General features: G+C 41.7%; 1 long non-coding RNA gene across 1 annotated transcript; it reads left to right on the top strand.

Moving 5' to 3' along the window:
• Nucleotides 1-3,489: 3,489 nt before the first annotated feature.
• Nucleotides 3,490-9,239, top strand: LOC126958107 (uncharacterized). The gene is made up of 3 exons (XR_007727103.1): nucleotides 3,490-3,688; nucleotides 8,263-8,411; nucleotides 8,958-9,239. It is a non-coding gene; the product is annotated as an uncharacterized LOC126958107 (long non-coding RNA).
• The last annotated feature ends 7,767 nt before the right edge of the window (nucleotides 9,240-17,006 follow it).

Genomic DNA, 17,006 nt, shown 5'->3' on the forward strand with positions numbered 1-17,006 from the left:
ACAGTGAAGTGTGGGTCATTGTGTCTGGTGCAGCTTTATTTGGTTAATTTATAGCTACCTGTGGCAATAGTAAGCAGTTGCAAGAAATGAATACATAGCTCATGGTGTAAGTAGGATGTGATTGTTATCTCATTTTATGTCTCTCTGGGCCTGATAATTTAAAAGGACTCATATTCCTCAAATAAAAGTTATCACCTTTTCTCAAGATCAATGGTCCCTACTGGCATCTATCAAACTGGCCATGCCCATGCCCATTCTGGGTCCATATAGAAGCTCTGTTTGTACCTTTTGGTTGACCTCTGAGGAGTAGCTTGGATACCTTCTTCCCCTTAACACTGTAGAGGCTCTCTCTGCAACAGAACTCCCTACATCTCACAGCACCAGCCTCCATTCTCCTACCAAGGATGATTTGTATGTCCAGCCTTCTCTAGGACTTCTGCCAGATTGGGTGAATCCAAAAAATACTGACCTTCTTAACATCTCTTTGTAAAAACAGCTCTCATTTCTCTGTTTTTATATTTCTTTTACTTTCCTCCTCTTCCTCTTCCTCCTCCTTCTCATTTTCCTTCTTTTTTTTTTTTTTAGAGACAGGGTCTTGTTCTGTTTTCTAGGCTGGAGTGCAGTGGCATGGTCATAGCTCACTGCAGCCTCAAACTCCTGGGCTCAAACCATCCTCCTGCCCCAGCCTCCCAAGTAGCTGGATCTACAGGTGCTTGCCACCACGCTCAGCTAAACTAAAAAAAAAAAAAAAAAAATCTTTTTTTTTTTTTTTTTTTTTTTTTTTTTTTTTTTTTTTTTTTAGAGACTGGCTCTTGTATTGTTGCCCATGCTGATCTCAAACTCCTGGCTTCAAGTGATCCTCCTGCATCAGCCTCCCAAAGCACTGGGATTACGGGTGTATGCCATCGCACTGGGCCTGTTTTTCATATTTCAAAGACACGAAGCCACCTCAGTGGAAGGTAGGTATTTGAGTGAGATCTTTGTGATTGTTATGTGCTCTCCTGAACTAAATTCAAGCATGCACAAGTCCATCTCTTCTCTGAAGAACTGAATCCATAATGGGAAATATTCTACACACAGTACACCGTGTATGCGAGTAGGCATGCATGAGCACATCATCTTTAAATAATGAGATTCAGAAAATATGATTGATGACAGAGTTTATTTGAGGGCAAAACTTGAGGAGAACCACCTGGAAACACTAACCCCACGTGACTGGCGTTAGCATTCTGAAGTGGAGAAGTTAGTATCACGTAGGTAGACATATTATTAGCAGGATTAGAACATTTTCCAGACAAGACTAGTGCATACACTGTAGCAATTGATTGCTTACAGATTGCTATATTCCAAGGAGGATTATTCCTCCATGAGGAGGAACAGTGATCCAAGAGGTTCTTACCTCTGGCACTGTTTGATCTTAATAATTTATAGAAAAAAAAAAGGAGTTGTGGCTGTCTGCTATGTGACTCAGGCTGCATAGCCATATTCCTCTCGAGATGTTGATTTAAAATCCCAACATCTTAAAGTTTAAATTATTTAATTTCACAAATGGTATATTTATGTCTTTTCACCCTTAGCCTCTCTTCAGGTACAGCCAGGAGAGCCACATTCAAAACCAAGAAGAGAAAGGAGTCATAGGACCACAGCCGGAATGTTTAGGATCTAAGGCATAGTGTACAAAATGCATCAAAATCTAGCAAAGTCAGGTGATAGAGCCTTATAATTACATACACGCTCAATGCACACTTCAAGCCTTTAAGTAATTGCTTAAGAATAGGTTAATGATTGTGCTTGGTAGTCCATCATTTGATTTTCCAAGTAGATTATAAATTCCTGGAGGGTGAGCTGACCTCAGGGAAGCCAGGCTCAGCAGTGGGTTCTCCCTTCAGTACACCCAATGCCAACCAAAAGTTTGGGCATGCAAGGAAGTGTGGACTCCCAACCGAGTCAAAGGAAGATTTCTTTAATTTTGAGCTCAAATTTAGACATAGGAGAGGAAGGTATGACATATAACACCTTTTAAGATTTGAATTTCTGTTGCCTAAACACCAGGGGTTTGGTCCAGGTCTCTTTGCTCACTGCACAGAAAGACAGTCTCTGAGATGACAAATATTGTCCAGGAAGAAAGCACTATTTGAGTAATGTCAGCCAGGAAAACAAGAGATAATTCTCAAACCTGTCTCCCCACCTGACCAACACTTGGGGTTAATATAGTGGGCAGGAATGTAACTATATGCAGAAAAGCAGAAATTAAGGAGGGATAAGAAAGCAATCATGATGGATGAGGGGTCTGGTGTCTTAGAGCTTCAATGTGGTGATCTAGTGAGTTTCAGTACCTTGCCCAACAAAGGAACTCAGATAAGACAACTGTAAGTTTCAAGTTTTAAGACCAGAGGATCAATTTCTGTTTATTCAAAAGAACCCTCCAAACCTGGTAAACATCATTTCTATGGGTAAATTGGGATGGTTTCATTTTGAGACCAGTAATGTTGACACCAATACTCCTCAGAGTGGTCCAAGGAGCATCTGAGTCAATGTGCCTGGGAAGTCATAAATGACATAGATTCTTGGGTCATGTGCTCGCCTAATGCTGCAGAATATGGAGTCAGGCCTTGGGAGACTCCCTGTTCACAAGGATACCAAGTGATTTTTATGCAAATCTTGTTCTGAAACACAAGTAGTTGCTGTCAATCAAATGGGACATCCACCTGAAATGAGTATGGCCTTTTGGTGTCAGGCGATGTGCCTTGGGTCTTGCAGGATTTCAGGAGACAGAGGAAGGGTGCAGCTTTCCAGTGTCTCAGGCCGAAGTTCAGAGGCTGGGATGTGAGAGGGCACAGTGGAGGCCACTGTTTTTCCTGTTTCTATGTTTAGGGTTCACCTGGTTTTAAGGAAGCTTCTAGCTGCTCTGGCTCTGACTTTGAAAGAACATTTGGTTGAAATGCAAATGCCCCCGCCCGGGCAGCCACCGCAGCATTTCTATAAGAAAACAAGCTGTTCACAACTGTGTCAGACCTGTGAGCTCACATGATGTTTTTCCTCTGTGCCTCAAAAATAATTTCCAAAATTAGTTTTGGATCTTTAAACTGAGATGTAATGGTTATCTCAATGAGAAAAGCGTTCGCATTTCTCTTTGTAAAACCACGTCCGAGTCTGCCTTTTGATTCAGTGGCTATATCGCCACTTAGACCCATACTCTGAAAACTCCCACAGTAATCGGCACAAATGCTTCTTTTGGCTCACACAGGCAAATAGAATCCCAGTAAACAAATAGCTTTTAAAAAAGCATTCATATTATACTTTATGTAGCACGGTGAATATATGTAATTTCAAAAGTGAAGACTTTACAAATATTTGCCAATACTGACAACTTTTGTCAGTATTGGGTTTGGTTGTGTTTGGCTGAGACATCCACAATAAAAGAGCTGATAGGAAGTGGAATTTCATGTTTTTTTTGTTTGTTTGTTTTTTGTTTTTACTTTAAAGAAGCCCAGGGTAAGCGGTGAGTTCCCCAGGGGCGCTTGCTCCCTTCTGCCTGCCGCTCTTCCTGCCTTAGCTGGGGCTTTCAATCTTGTGCTCCAAGGTGGCTGCCAGGACCCCAGATGTCACATCCCTTTCCCAAGCATCAGGATGGAGAGAGAAAGAAGGCCATCCAGTGTCTCTTTGAGAAGACTCCCTGGAATAATTGGTAAGATTTCTACTTACATCTCTGTTGGCCACACACCTGGACACAAGGCCACACGTGCTTCAAGTTAGCTGCGAAGTGGGGGCTCTTTCCAGAGGAGAACATCACAGCCAAGCCTCTCATTCATTTCTGACTCAGAACGGGAGAATGAATGTTGGGTGACCAGTAACCTGGCATGCCTCCTGTGCTATCACCATGAGCTAGGACAATGAGAGATATGTGCTTCTGAGACAGGAAGTTGGCAGGACTGTTTTACAAGACCCAGCTCAAAAAACAAACAAACAAGCAAAAAACCAAAAAAAAAAACTGCTGATAAAACAGGATGCAGTAAAGAAGCCAGCCAAAACCCACCAAAACCAAGATGGCTACACAAGCAACCTCTGATCATCCTCACTGCTCATTATATGCTAATTATAATACATTAACTTGCTCAAAGAAACTCCTACCAATGCCATGGCAATTTACAAATGCCATGGCAATGTCCAGGAATTACCCTATATGGTCTGAAAGGAGGAGGAACCATTAGTTCCCGTAACTGTCCTCCCCTTTCCCCAAATACTCATATCCACCCCTTGTTTAGCATATGATCAAGAAATAACCATAGAAATAGCCAACCAGGGCTGGGCGTGGTGGCTCACACCTGTAATCCCAGCACTTTGGGAGGCCGAGGCGGGTGGATCATGAGGTCAGGAGATAGAGACCATCCTGGCTAACACAGTGAAACCCCGTCTCCACTAAAAATACAAAAAATTAGCCGGGCACGGTGGCGGGCGCCTGTAGTCCCAGCTAATCAGGAGGCTGAGGCAGGAGAATGGTGTGATCCCGGGAGGCAGAGCTTGCAGTGAGCCAAGATTGCACCACTGCACTCCAGCCTGGGCGACAGCGAGACTCGTCTCAAAAAAAAAAAAAGAAATAGCCAACCAGCAGCATTCAGGCTGCTCTGCCTATGGAGTAGCCACCCTGTTATTCCTTTACTTTCTTAGTAAACTTGCTTTCACTTCACTCTGTTGGCTGGCTCTTGAATGCCTTCCTGCACAAAGCCAAGGACCCCCATGGCCTCCCAGGCTGAGTCGCAATTTTTGAGTTGGCCCTGTGGCACTTCATTGTCATGAGGAAAGTGTTACTTTTATGAGGACCTGTGGTCTTGGCCTCTGTGTTAGACTACTGCAGGTTTCAAGGATCAGACATGTCTTCGGGTAACCTCTGGTGAGCACTTCTTTTTAAATAAGGGGACACAGAAAATAAAGGAAGTGAAGGAAAGCCTCTAAACAGCCAAAATATGTATCATATTCATTTCCTGATAAACTATTGAGTGCTTACCTTACACTAGGGACAGCATCAGTTATTTAGGCATGAGTCCAGCCATCTCAGAATGTGCAGGGTTGAAAGGTGTATGTGTATGTAGATGGCAGATATAATGCAATGGCACATGCATTAGGCCAGAGGAAGTCTGTAGGACCGGGAGGGACAGTTCCGTTCGTCTTCACAGGGAGCATACGTTCTTTCTCTGAGCTGCGGTGTACGGAGAGGTATTATACGAAGACAGGCCATGCAACAGTTCTGCCAAAGCAGAGAAGGGCTCAGGTATGGTCTTGTGAGTGCTGCAAGGTCAGAGATAACCAGGTCCATGTTCCACAGTGTCAACCTTTTATTTTAATCACAAAAGCCACGAACTTCATGGAGTTCCCAAGCAGGCAGTTCTCCTTAGTACTTCCCATTCACTCAGTAGTCACAGCCACGGGCTCACAGGTTCAAGCCACTCCATAAGGCAGTCAATATTGCAAACCATACATAATGGTATACTTAATCAATATAGAAACGTTACAGATGAAACAGTCCACAACAAACAAAGTCACGTTTAGCGTTAAGAAAAAGAAGATGGGAAAAAGGGTTAACAAGGCAGTCCAGGGAGAGTGACAAAAAGATAAAAAGAATCTCCCCGTCTGGCCCCAGCGATTCCTCAGTCTTGCAAGGAAGAGTCTTTGATGTGGGCAGATGTTGGGTGCTTATCACAAGTGACAGCAAGATGGAGTCAAATAACATGACCGTTTTGAGCAGCTCACGTCCTGCTCTTTTTTTTTGGCCAGAGTCCTCTGGGGAGGGCCGATAGTGGAAGAGTGTGTTTATATCCTTGTCTGGTTGGAGGCAAGCTTTATTTATTAGGCAAACTCTCGGTTGGCAGAGTGTCCTGTGAACTGTAAGATGACGGAGCCACTATATCAAGGGTGCTGTGTACACATGGGCATCTAAAGCCTCTGGAGACACACATCATGTGGCTGGGGCGGCTGGTCTTTCACTGCCCTTAAGGCAGGCTCTGGTGGGTCTGCGCCTGTCTCCCCACCTCATTCTCCCTGTGTCCTTGGGGCTGATCCTCTGGCTGCTTCTGCTAAGGGTGCTGGTTCTGGTTCAGCTGTGCCGGCTGCTCAGGGTATGTAGCAGTGCTTGGTGGCCCAGAAGCGGAATTCTTCCCCAGTCTACACTCCCCACTCTCTCTGTCTTCCCCTCCTGTCCTCCCTTGAACCACTCCTTGTGGGTTAGCCCCACCGGTCCACCACAACTGGCCTCGTCACAGCAAACAATCACCTCCATATTTCCCAACCCCGCTGCCTTCCTCCTGCTTGATCTTTGGGGAGCACCTGGCCCAGGTGACCCCCACAACCCCCTCTCCAATACCCACATTGGCGTGGTTCTTTCCCTCATTGTCTTCGGGGCTCTGCTTGAATGTCACTCGACCTGAGCATCTCTGACTTCTCAGCTTTCTTTCTCCACAATTGCCCGCCCTGGCTGCTGTCACAGGGATTATTGGATACTGTCTCTTTCCCACCACCATGAGAGCAGAGACCGTCTTTCCTTCTCACTGCTGTACGTCTGAACCCAGCGTGGTGCCCAGCACCTGGCGCTCATCTGAGACACATTTATTGGCTGCATAGGTTCAGTGGGTTGCTACTGAAGGGACTGGAGGTGCCATGCACCTCGAATCTTTAGATTCCTCTCTCCACCACAACCATGGCATAGTGGTTCTAAGTGTCAGCTTTTCTTAGTGGCTGCTCGTTGGGCAACTTAACAAGCACATTCAACCGGACGAGCGCTGTCCCTCCTGAGGGTCAACATGGTCGGACACATGTGCACTAGTACCACTGGGGCAGCTGAGAGGACTTCAGGGCCCTGGTCACATTTAATGGTGGCAAATATTTGAGGTTCTAAGAGCATCCTGCACATTGAGAGACACAAGTTTTGAAATTATGCTCTTCGATCTGAATCATTTCTTTTTTTCTTTACTCAAAACATAATCTGAAAATAAACGACTGAGACCCGTTGTTTTATGTGCAGCGTAGGCACTGGGTTAGATAGTAATTACACAAGCAGTCCTCTGAAAATGATGTAAATAGAGGCAGCAATTTCACAGCAGGTACACAGCCTTAAAGAGGACTACCGCAACGGACTTTCCATTTCGTTTATATGCCTAAACTTAGACTGTAAATTATTTATGAAAAAATAAATTGCTTCATAGCTGAACCTAATATACATTTTACTGTCATCTCCAGATCTTATGATCTTCCCAATTTTACCTAGCACTGCTACAGATCTTTACTGATATGAGTTGTTAGAAAAAACTATTTTCCTTAAGGGCCTAACATAAAACCAAGCAGTGATGCTGGCATTAAAGAACAAGGTAATGGGTATGTTAGTATGAGCAATGACTTTTTGGAAAATAAAAATATCAGTGTTTTCAAAATAGAATTCAGTGACTTGTATACTTCATCTTTATCATTATTCTCTACCCTTATCCACTCTTAATGTTGTTCACGGTCAATGACAATATTTTGAAAACTACATTAAGAAAAAAAATACAACTTTCTCAACTAGATAACAAAAGCACTCAGCTGTGTTTAAAATACCATATGTAAAATATCTTTAAAGAGCAGTCATCAATAATGAAAAACTCTTCAATTAATATAAAGTCAAAATTAGGTTCTTTCCTCCATCTCAATTTAGAAAATTAATGAAATAGTATTCGAATAAAATCTCTCATCTGCTTTTTCTCAGGTATAATGGTAGATTTTTAAAAATTCCTCTGTTTAGAAACATAATGAGAACTGTTCACTAAACCAAAGTCATCTTGACAAAATGGGGTATCCTGGCTAAGAAAACCTGCAAAGCAGATGAGTCTTCCTGTTGGCCTCAGATCCTTGTCCCATTTTTCACTTGAGATTAACTGTCAAGGAGTTGTTGTGACATCTTGAATTACTAAAGCCATCTTACCTGTCCAAATTGACAGCACATCTGCAGAGGTTCCATGGAGCATCATCACCAAAAATTCACATGAAACTGCCACTAGAAGCAAATGGAGAAAGCACACAGCAGGACGGGCGTCTTTAATTGCCATTGCAGTGCGAGGTTTATTTGCTCTTTTAAACAATTCTAACGTGTACTTGAGTTGCTAGTACCTAATATCCGTATAGGCAGAGATAGTTTAAATAAATGGCAGTGATCATATTGGAATGCACAAATAACAGGCTATTTGACCTGGAAGAGAGTTTCAGTCATTGAATCTAATATGCTTATTTGACTAACAGAACATGTGTCCAGCTGCACCATGTGAATGATTTGCGGCACAGCCGGGACCTGGCTCAGTCCTCTTGACACATACATCAACTCGCAAGCACTGAAGCAGCAAGGCTGTTTGCAGAAGACGTTTTAGGCAAAAATAGATTGCATCTTAAAAGTGAGTGAACTCCTTTACATGGGATAATCTAGGCACTGATATCTTTCCTCTCAAATCATAGCAAAATCTATCTTATTTATTATTTCAGCTAAAGGAAAGGAAAAATTGAGATTTGTGTTTTAAACCATACCTAGAGGATATCACTGCTGCTGTGAAAAATATTTCAAGTCAGTGATTTGTTACTTAATTTTGGAAAGTAGTAAAAACCCTGGAAGTAATTTTTTTTTTTTTTGCATTGTTCTTAGTTTTCCAAGCTACCCTTGAGGTCTTGCCTTTAATCATTAAGTATATATGTTAGAGTTTGCTGCAAGAACATTGAAACTTCAAATTTTTTTAGATTAACAAATTCAAGGCCAACTAGTCAGTAGATCGAATGATGAGGTGAGAGTTGGTGGCCATCCCAAGCCCTGTGTTAACCAGGACCAAATCATTTAACTAACTACTTCCTTGGCACTTCTATTTGTTAGTTGAGAATTAATTCATTTATTCAATTGTTTTGCACACTGGAAGAAATGCTTCATTTATTTATTTCATTTATTCTTTAAGTGTCCAAGTGATGTGTCAAATACTGGCGATTGAAAGAAATGGCACAACATAAGACTTTGAAGCCAAGGAGCTCAGCGTTTACTAGAAGCGACACACATATCAACAGATGAAACACAGACTAGCACATGCCAGCAAGACCAGAACCAAGCACAGAGTGCTGGAACAGATGGTTGCGTGTCTGTTTAGGTGGCTGCAAAGGTCTCCAGGACGTACCCAGGTACAGAAGCCGTGCAGGCATGAAGCCTGAGGGTTGCCTCTATGGTAACAGCAGTATAGTGCCATCTCCAAGGAACAGGAGGACATTCTGAGAGAGGGCAATGTAGAGTTTGGTGGTACAATGGCAGTGGATGATATGGGATAGAATGAGATGGGATAGAAATTTTGTTACAGAGGCCAGGGACGGTGGCTCATGCCTGTAATCCCAGCACTTTGGGAGGCCGAGGCGGGTGGATCACAAGGTCAGGAGTTTGGGACCAGCCTGGCCAATATGGTGAAATCCCGTCTCTACTAAAAGTACAAAAATTAGCCGGGTGTGGTGGTGGGCGCCTGTAGTCCCAGCTACTCGGGAAGCTGAGGCAGAAGAATTGCTTGAACCCGGGAGGCGGAGCTTGCAGTGAGCCAAGATTTGCACCACTGCACTCCAGCCTGGGCAACAGAGCAAGACTCTGTCTCAAAAAAAAAAAAAAAGAAATGCGACAGAAAGTGACTAGCTTTGTTTGCCAAATTAAGGAAACAAAAGTTTAAGGATAAAAATAAGTCTCTGGAAGATAATCTTCAATTGCTCTGTGATCTCAAACTGGACATTTTTCCATAAATGTGAAGTATTCATAGTTTAGTACAAAGCATTATGTAGAATCTAGATAAAGCAAATCAATCAGAAAATATTTGATAAACCAATGTACGGTGATAATTGACGTTTGGAATATTGCACTTGGACACCAGAAGCATGATGCACCCTGTGAATCAAAACCGTGTAACTTTCAAGGACTTAGGTAAAAATTCATTGCTTTTGTGATTTTAATTCTTCGCTAACCAGTGTTTCCTTTATATTCTTGATGATTGGCTAATTCCTTGTTAACCAGAAAACCAAACCAGAAAACCAAGCTCAGCATCCCAATTCTTAACAGACAGATAATAAGGAACTTACCATAACTAACTTTAAAAAGAATATTACAAAGGAAATGTCCAAGTTTGACTGAGGTTTTCTTGGTCTCTTTATACATGCACTTGAGGGAGGAAAATATATAGAATAATCAATGAGTATAGAAGCCAGGGGTATAAATAACAACCACTGATAAAGACTCTTTACAAACAATCTCCAGGAGGCAGGCTTGTCGACAGTCGCTGCCATTTATAATGAGCCACAGATTACTGTTGTTGACACATGGGAACAGTTTAAAAATGTTTGTTAGCACCAATGGAACGTGGACAATGACACCTAAATTATGCTGAATATGATTTTATTCTTAATGTCTGAGGCGAACTAAAAGTCAGAGGTAACTATCTGCTGCATCCGAGGAGATAAGAAAGTGACAGAGCTAAGGCTGGTCTCAAGACTGGGGGTGATGGTTGTGGTTTTAACACAACACTCTCCAGTACAGTATGATCCGTGTGATGATTTCGCTTCGTTGGAAGGTGAAGCAAGGAGGGCCCAGAGAGCAAGACATTCCATTCCAGTGAATAGGAGAGTCAGGGAACTTAAACATGGGTTCTCAGAGCTGCTCAGCAAACCAACCTCTGTGACCTACGGCAACAACCATGCTAGTAACATTTATACAAAGGAGCTGCTCAATCAGCATCTCCTGAGTGAATTACTAAGTGATAGAATGAGTCAATGGAGAAGAAGGAAAGAGTAATCGAGAAGTTCCACATCTTTATTTAAAGTATAGCACTACCAATATTAGGTTCTTTTTGCTAATGAGAATATAAATTAGTAGGTGAAAAAAATTTTAAAGTTCTTCAAATTATTTCAGGTTTCTTCTCTACCTGAAATTTTTCCACAAAGGAATGAAGAGAGCAAAAGAATATTTACTGACCCCCAAGCAATGTATATGCACTAGTTAACTGGAGTCCCAGCAGGCCCACTGGGTAGATATGTCATCCTTATCAATAGATTAGGAATATCAGCCTCCTAGGACAATAAAAACAAGCTCATGATATCACATATTATAACCTCTAGTATGAAAATTCAAATCCTCTGGCCCGAAGCTATAGTCTTCATATTTTATGAAATGGGTACTACCTGCCTCATAAAAGGAAGACTAATAATTTAGCACAAGGTGTGAAATCTGCTAGGATTGGCAGAGAAGCATATATTTGACAACAAATTATTGAGTGATCTATGGCATAACACAATTCTGCATTGTGATTTCAAGTTAATCTATAATAACCACTTTTTTAAAAATCGGTAACAGTAAAAATGTTTTACAAAAAAAAAGTGTTAGAACTTTTCTCAATTTTAATTCCTCAGGAATAATTGTGTCTGTGTTGTTAAATGTTCAAGACTGTCTGCAGCTTTTATAATTGAAGGACAGTAGATTAATGTTGAGTTGCTTGGCAAATTCATGCCAAATTTTATAATGGCTTAAAAGCAAAAGTAGTTTATTTTTCACTCCCTTAAAAGTACAAAAATGGGGCCGGGCGTGGTGGCTCACGCCTGTAATCCCAGCATTTTGGGAGGCCGAGGCGGGCAGATCACGAGGTCAGGAGATCGAGACCATCCTGGCTAACACGGTGAAACCCCGTCTCTACTAAAAATACAAAAAAAGTAGCCGGGCGTGGTGGCGGCGCCTGTAGTCCCAGCTAGTAGGGAGGCTGAGGCAGGAGAATGGCACGAACGTGGGAGGCGGAGCTTGCAGTGAGCCGAGATGGCGCCACTCATTCCAGCCTGGGCGACAGACCGAGACTCCGTCTCAAAATAAATAAATAAATAAATAAATAAATAAAGTACAAAAATGGATGCTTCTGTTTGGAGGACAGCTTCCCTTCAACCGGTGTTTGCAGTGATTCATACCTCTTTCACTGTGTGGCTTGGCCATAACACTTGTTTTTTATGCCTTCTGCTTATAGAGTTGCACCATTAGTAGCTTAATTCTTCTAATTGCGTTGAGGCTTACAAATTTTCTTATGCTTTTTAGTAGACAGAGTAAAACTACAAAACCTTCCAAAAGCTATCCAAGCTCCATATTCACTGAATTATAAAAAGAAACTTGTTAAAGGCAGAGAAGAAGAGCTATAATTGGAGACATATCACATATTTATGAATGAGAACAATCAATATTTAATGATGCCATTTTCCCCAAATTAATCTAAAATTCAAAACAATTCCATTCAGAACACCAAAGCCTTGTTTATTTTTGGTGACAAATGAGAATATAAATAGATATTAGTCAGGGTTCTCCTGAGAAAGAGAACCGACGGGATCTGTTAAAGGAATGTGCTCACTTGAGTATGAAGGTTGAGAAGTCCCAGGGTTTGCAGGTTGCAAGCTGGAGAATGAGAAAGGCTGGTCATGTTACTCAGTCTAAGTCTGGAGGCCTGAGAACTGAGGTGGGAGTGGAGGTCGGGGTGAATAGGGGGCTGTAGTATAGAACCAAGGGTGCTGATGTCCAAGGGCCAGAGAAGATGATGTCTCTGCTCAAACAGAGAGAACCAATCTCCCCTTCCTCTGCCTTTTTGCTCTATTCAGGCCCTCAACGAATTGGATGATGTCCGCCCCGCCCACACTGGGGAGGGTAACTGTCTTCACTCAGCCAGATTCAGATGCTAACCTGCTGCAGAAATACCCTCGCCCACAAATCATGTTTACTAGCTTCCTGGCTATGCCTTAACCTGGTCAAGTTGACACATCAAATGAACCATTCCAAAATGTCTTCCCGATCTTGTGACCAAAAAAAAAGAATTTCTTAAGGAAGATACAAAATGCACTTACAAAAAAAAAAAAAAAAAAAAAAAAAAAGTATATTCTGTTAAAATTGGGAACTTTTATTTATCAAAAGTTACTGTAGAAAATGTGAAAAGAGAAATTAAAAATTGGAAAAGCTGCAATACAGCCATACCTATGACTTGGCATTTCTCAGGGTACACAATCTTAGGAAACTTTGCTCGTATCCATCCAGAGACACACACAAATCAGCTTATAGCAGCACAATGTATAATACCAGAAAACAGACAAAACAAAGACACAAAAGCCTAAATAGCCAACCAGAGGTAGATTGTGAAGTTGTGGTATACTCACACAATGGAATATTTAATATCAGAATATTTCATTCAGATCAGCAAACTTTTCCTGTAGATGGTCAGATAAATATTGTTGGCTTTGCAGCCCATATGGTTACAACATTTCAGTGCTATCGTTGTAACATGGAGAGCCTATAGTCAATACTAAATCGTGGAAGAACAGAGAAAAAGAGAAGGAAAAGCTGCAGGAATTTCTGCCACGATCTCTGAGTTTTAGGGGTCTCTTTCTTCCCTGCCAGCCCAAACTGGAGGATTTTTTCTGCATCTCACTGTATCCACTCCACCATGCTTATTTCCAAGTTTCAGACTGTGTTGAGTTAGGATAGGAACACAAGACCCACTAAGTATGAAACTCACTTTTTTGAGTGGATTTCAGATTCTCTAGCTCTTCCCTGATGGGCTCACGTCTACTTTTCAAAGTTTCCAGTAGGTGTCTTTGCATTCTCTCCAGATTTTTTTGGGCTGAGTTACTGAGAAACAAAGGGAAGCATGTCTCCCCCATCTCTAAAACCTGGAGGACACAGTCTAATGTTCTATTTTTAAAAAGACAAAGAAAAAAGGAATGGAAGATTTTTAAATTCCTGAATATTGGATCTATTTATCCGTGTAAGCTCACTTGATAATTCACAATCTGAATGGGTTTTCTAAGCATATTAAACAATGAGAAGCAGGGATTTGGCAATTTTATGGTTGGTGAATTAGGTCGCTGTTCCTGTGAATTGTGAAAGTTCTTCTGACATGTGGGCATTGTTTGTTTTGAGGCAAAAAACGTGGGTCCTTTTCAATTCCCACATGAATGCATAGCTCTCTAGGATACACAAGACAAATACCCACAGGCACAGTGGACCTGGGCACCTTCTATTTGATTTTTAAAAAATGTGTTCAAAGGGGTCTTATAAAAAATCAGTATAATTAACACTTTTTCCCCCCCTTGCTCTCAATTTCCTGTTTCCTTAGATTCATTTCATTGTTGATGTTATTAGTCAATGACCTGGAAAACAAAACAAAGTAAATTAGGAAAATAGATATATGAAGTTGCTGATTTTTATGGCTTGATTTTTATCCCTTCAAAATGCGTATGTTGACATCCTAACACCCAGTACCTCAGAATGTGATCTTTTTGGAAACAGGGTCGTTGCAAATACATTTTTAGTTAAGATGAGGCCATACTGGAGTAGGCTGGGCCCCTAATCCAACATGACTGGTGTTTTTTTAGGAGGAAATGATTTGGACACAGACACCACACAGGGGAGATCACAATGTAAAGATAAAGGCAACAATGGGAATGATGCTTCTGCAAACCAAGTAATGCCAAAGATTGCCAGGAAACCACCAGAAATAGAGAGACAGGCATGAAATAGATTCCCTCTCACTGTCTTGAGAGGGCACCACCACCCTGTGGACGGCTTCATCTTGGGCGTCTGGACCGTAAGACAATGCGGTTCTGTTGTTTGAGTCACCCAGTCTGTGGTACTTTGGTACGGCAGCCCCAGCAAATGAATACGCTGAGAAATGTAACAATTGAAAAATAAATTTTTAGAAATATGTCTGTCCTTAAATAATTTAGAAGACTGGATTAAGAAAATGTGGCACATATACACCATGGAATACTATGCAGCCATAAAAAAGGATGAGTTTGTGTCCTTTGTAGGGACATGGATGTAGCTGGAAACCATCATTCTCAGCAAACTATCGCAAGAACAGAAAACCAAACACCACATGTTCTCACTCATAGGTGGGAACTGAACAATGAGATCACTTGGACTCAGGAAGGGGAACATCACACACCGGGGCCTATCATGGGGAGGGGGGAGGGGGAGGGATTGCATTGGGAGTTATACCTGATGTAAATGACAAGTTGATGGGGGCTGACGAGTTGATGGGTGCAGCACAGCAACATGGCACAAGTATATATATGTAACAAACCTGCACATTATGCACATATACCCTAGAACTTAAAGTATATTAAAAAAATAAATAAATAACAATTTAGAGGGATTTTTTTTTCTTTTTGGCCAGTGTAAAATATATTTTGGGAGTCATGCTAAATCCTATCAAAAATAATAGTAAAGATAAAAAATTATATTATAGTTTAGCTATCTTAAAAGTAGTTGTGAAAAGAAGGCTTGAGAGTTATTAGCAGAAAAAGTCTAAGGTCTCAATGCTGCACTGCGCAAAAATAAAATGAAATAAAAAGTTGGTTATACTCACACATATATCTAGCCTGTATAAAAGGAATGCTGGCAGCACATGACTGCCTCTGCTATTAATTGTACCCCAAGTAGAGACAAACCACAGCTGGAGCTGGAGAAGATTCACATTGCACAACACAAGGAATACAACACAAGGGCTTACAAATATCAGGAGTGGATGTGGGTTTGTGTGTTGTATTGGGGGAAATTGTAACAATTTAGGATAATAAATGCCAGAAGCAGTGGGCCAGATGGATGAGATAAAGGCTTTATATAGTAACATTAAAAATGTTCTTGCAAATGCTTCTGGCTCTTATTAATCTTACTCTATTAAAAGGTGCCGTAAGGAAATCATAATAAAGACAAAATGCAGTCTACAATGATGGTATGAGGGGCTCAGGGAAACTTCTCCCATGGAGAGACATATATTAAGTTGGCAAAATTAGCAAAGACATCATTCAACATCATTGGAGGTCTAATCAAGGGATTATAACTAATTGACGACTATATATAGCAAGCTGAGAACCACTTATTCAATGAAACTTATGGAAACTCAGTAAGAATTGATCTGAGAGACCAAAACAGACTCCCCTTCATCAGCCATGATGGACACTAAGGTTAAGGACACAAAGGTCACCGCTGGCTGGAGGGTTCAGCCTGGCTGGCGTGGCATCTTCCTAAACTCCTATGGCTACAAGACACCGCACTTGTGTTAAGTTCTCCAAGAATGGGAGCCATCAGGCAAATGATCAGATCCCTCTTAACCCTGATTTACAACCCAGGTCACTACAGCTCTGAATGGACACAGGACCGGCCTCACCCATGCTCTTTCCTGATAAGCAACTGCAGACCTTAAGCCACCTGCAGCAGCTCTTAGAGACTGCATACAAACTTTCCGTGTCTACAGTTCACCCCTTTTTAAATAAAGACCCAAATTCCACCTCACTTTAATGCGAACACCCACCCCAAAGTGAGCATGGGACGTATGTTTACCCATTGCGAATGTGCTTGGGTGCCCTCAGGAATAGGTACAGCTTTTCCCCAAACCTCCGGAAGACGTTTGTCTCTATTGTGTGATTCAGGACCTGTGAGGTGTAAAACCCAACCTATCCTTCCCCCATTCAAAGACAGAGCACTTATGGTCCACGCTTGAGACTGCTGCTTCCCACGCAGTTTCCAAACTGATAACACTAAAAACCAGAAATAACATTCTAAGGCCCCTCAATTATCTGAAAGGACTCCTTCTCTTGGCCGAGGGCATTTGCACGGGTAACCTGAAAAAGTAGTTCAGGCCTTGATGGGAAGGAGGTTTGAACATACCTCATTACACCATCCTCCCTTTTGGAATTCAGGAAAATTCAACCAGCATTTACAATCTATTCCCTTTGAAGCCTGCTACTTAAAGGCTTCATCTGCATGATAAAACCTTATTCTCCACAACCCTTTATCATAATCCAGACATTCCTTTCTATGACCTGGAACCCTCCTTCCTTTGAGTTGTCCCATCCTTCCAGATCGAACCAATGTAAATCTTACATGTATTTGATTGTCTCCTAAAATGTTTAAAACTAGGCTGTGCCTGACCACCTTGGGCACATGTTCTCAAGTTCTCCTGAGG

The sequence above is a fragment of the Macaca thibetana genome, chromosome 7 (genome assembly GCF_024542745.1).
Source record: "Macaca thibetana thibetana isolate TM-01 chromosome 7, ASM2454274v1, whole genome shotgun sequence".
Lineage (NCBI taxonomy): Eukaryota > Metazoa > Chordata > Mammalia > Primates > Cercopithecidae > Macaca > Macaca thibetana.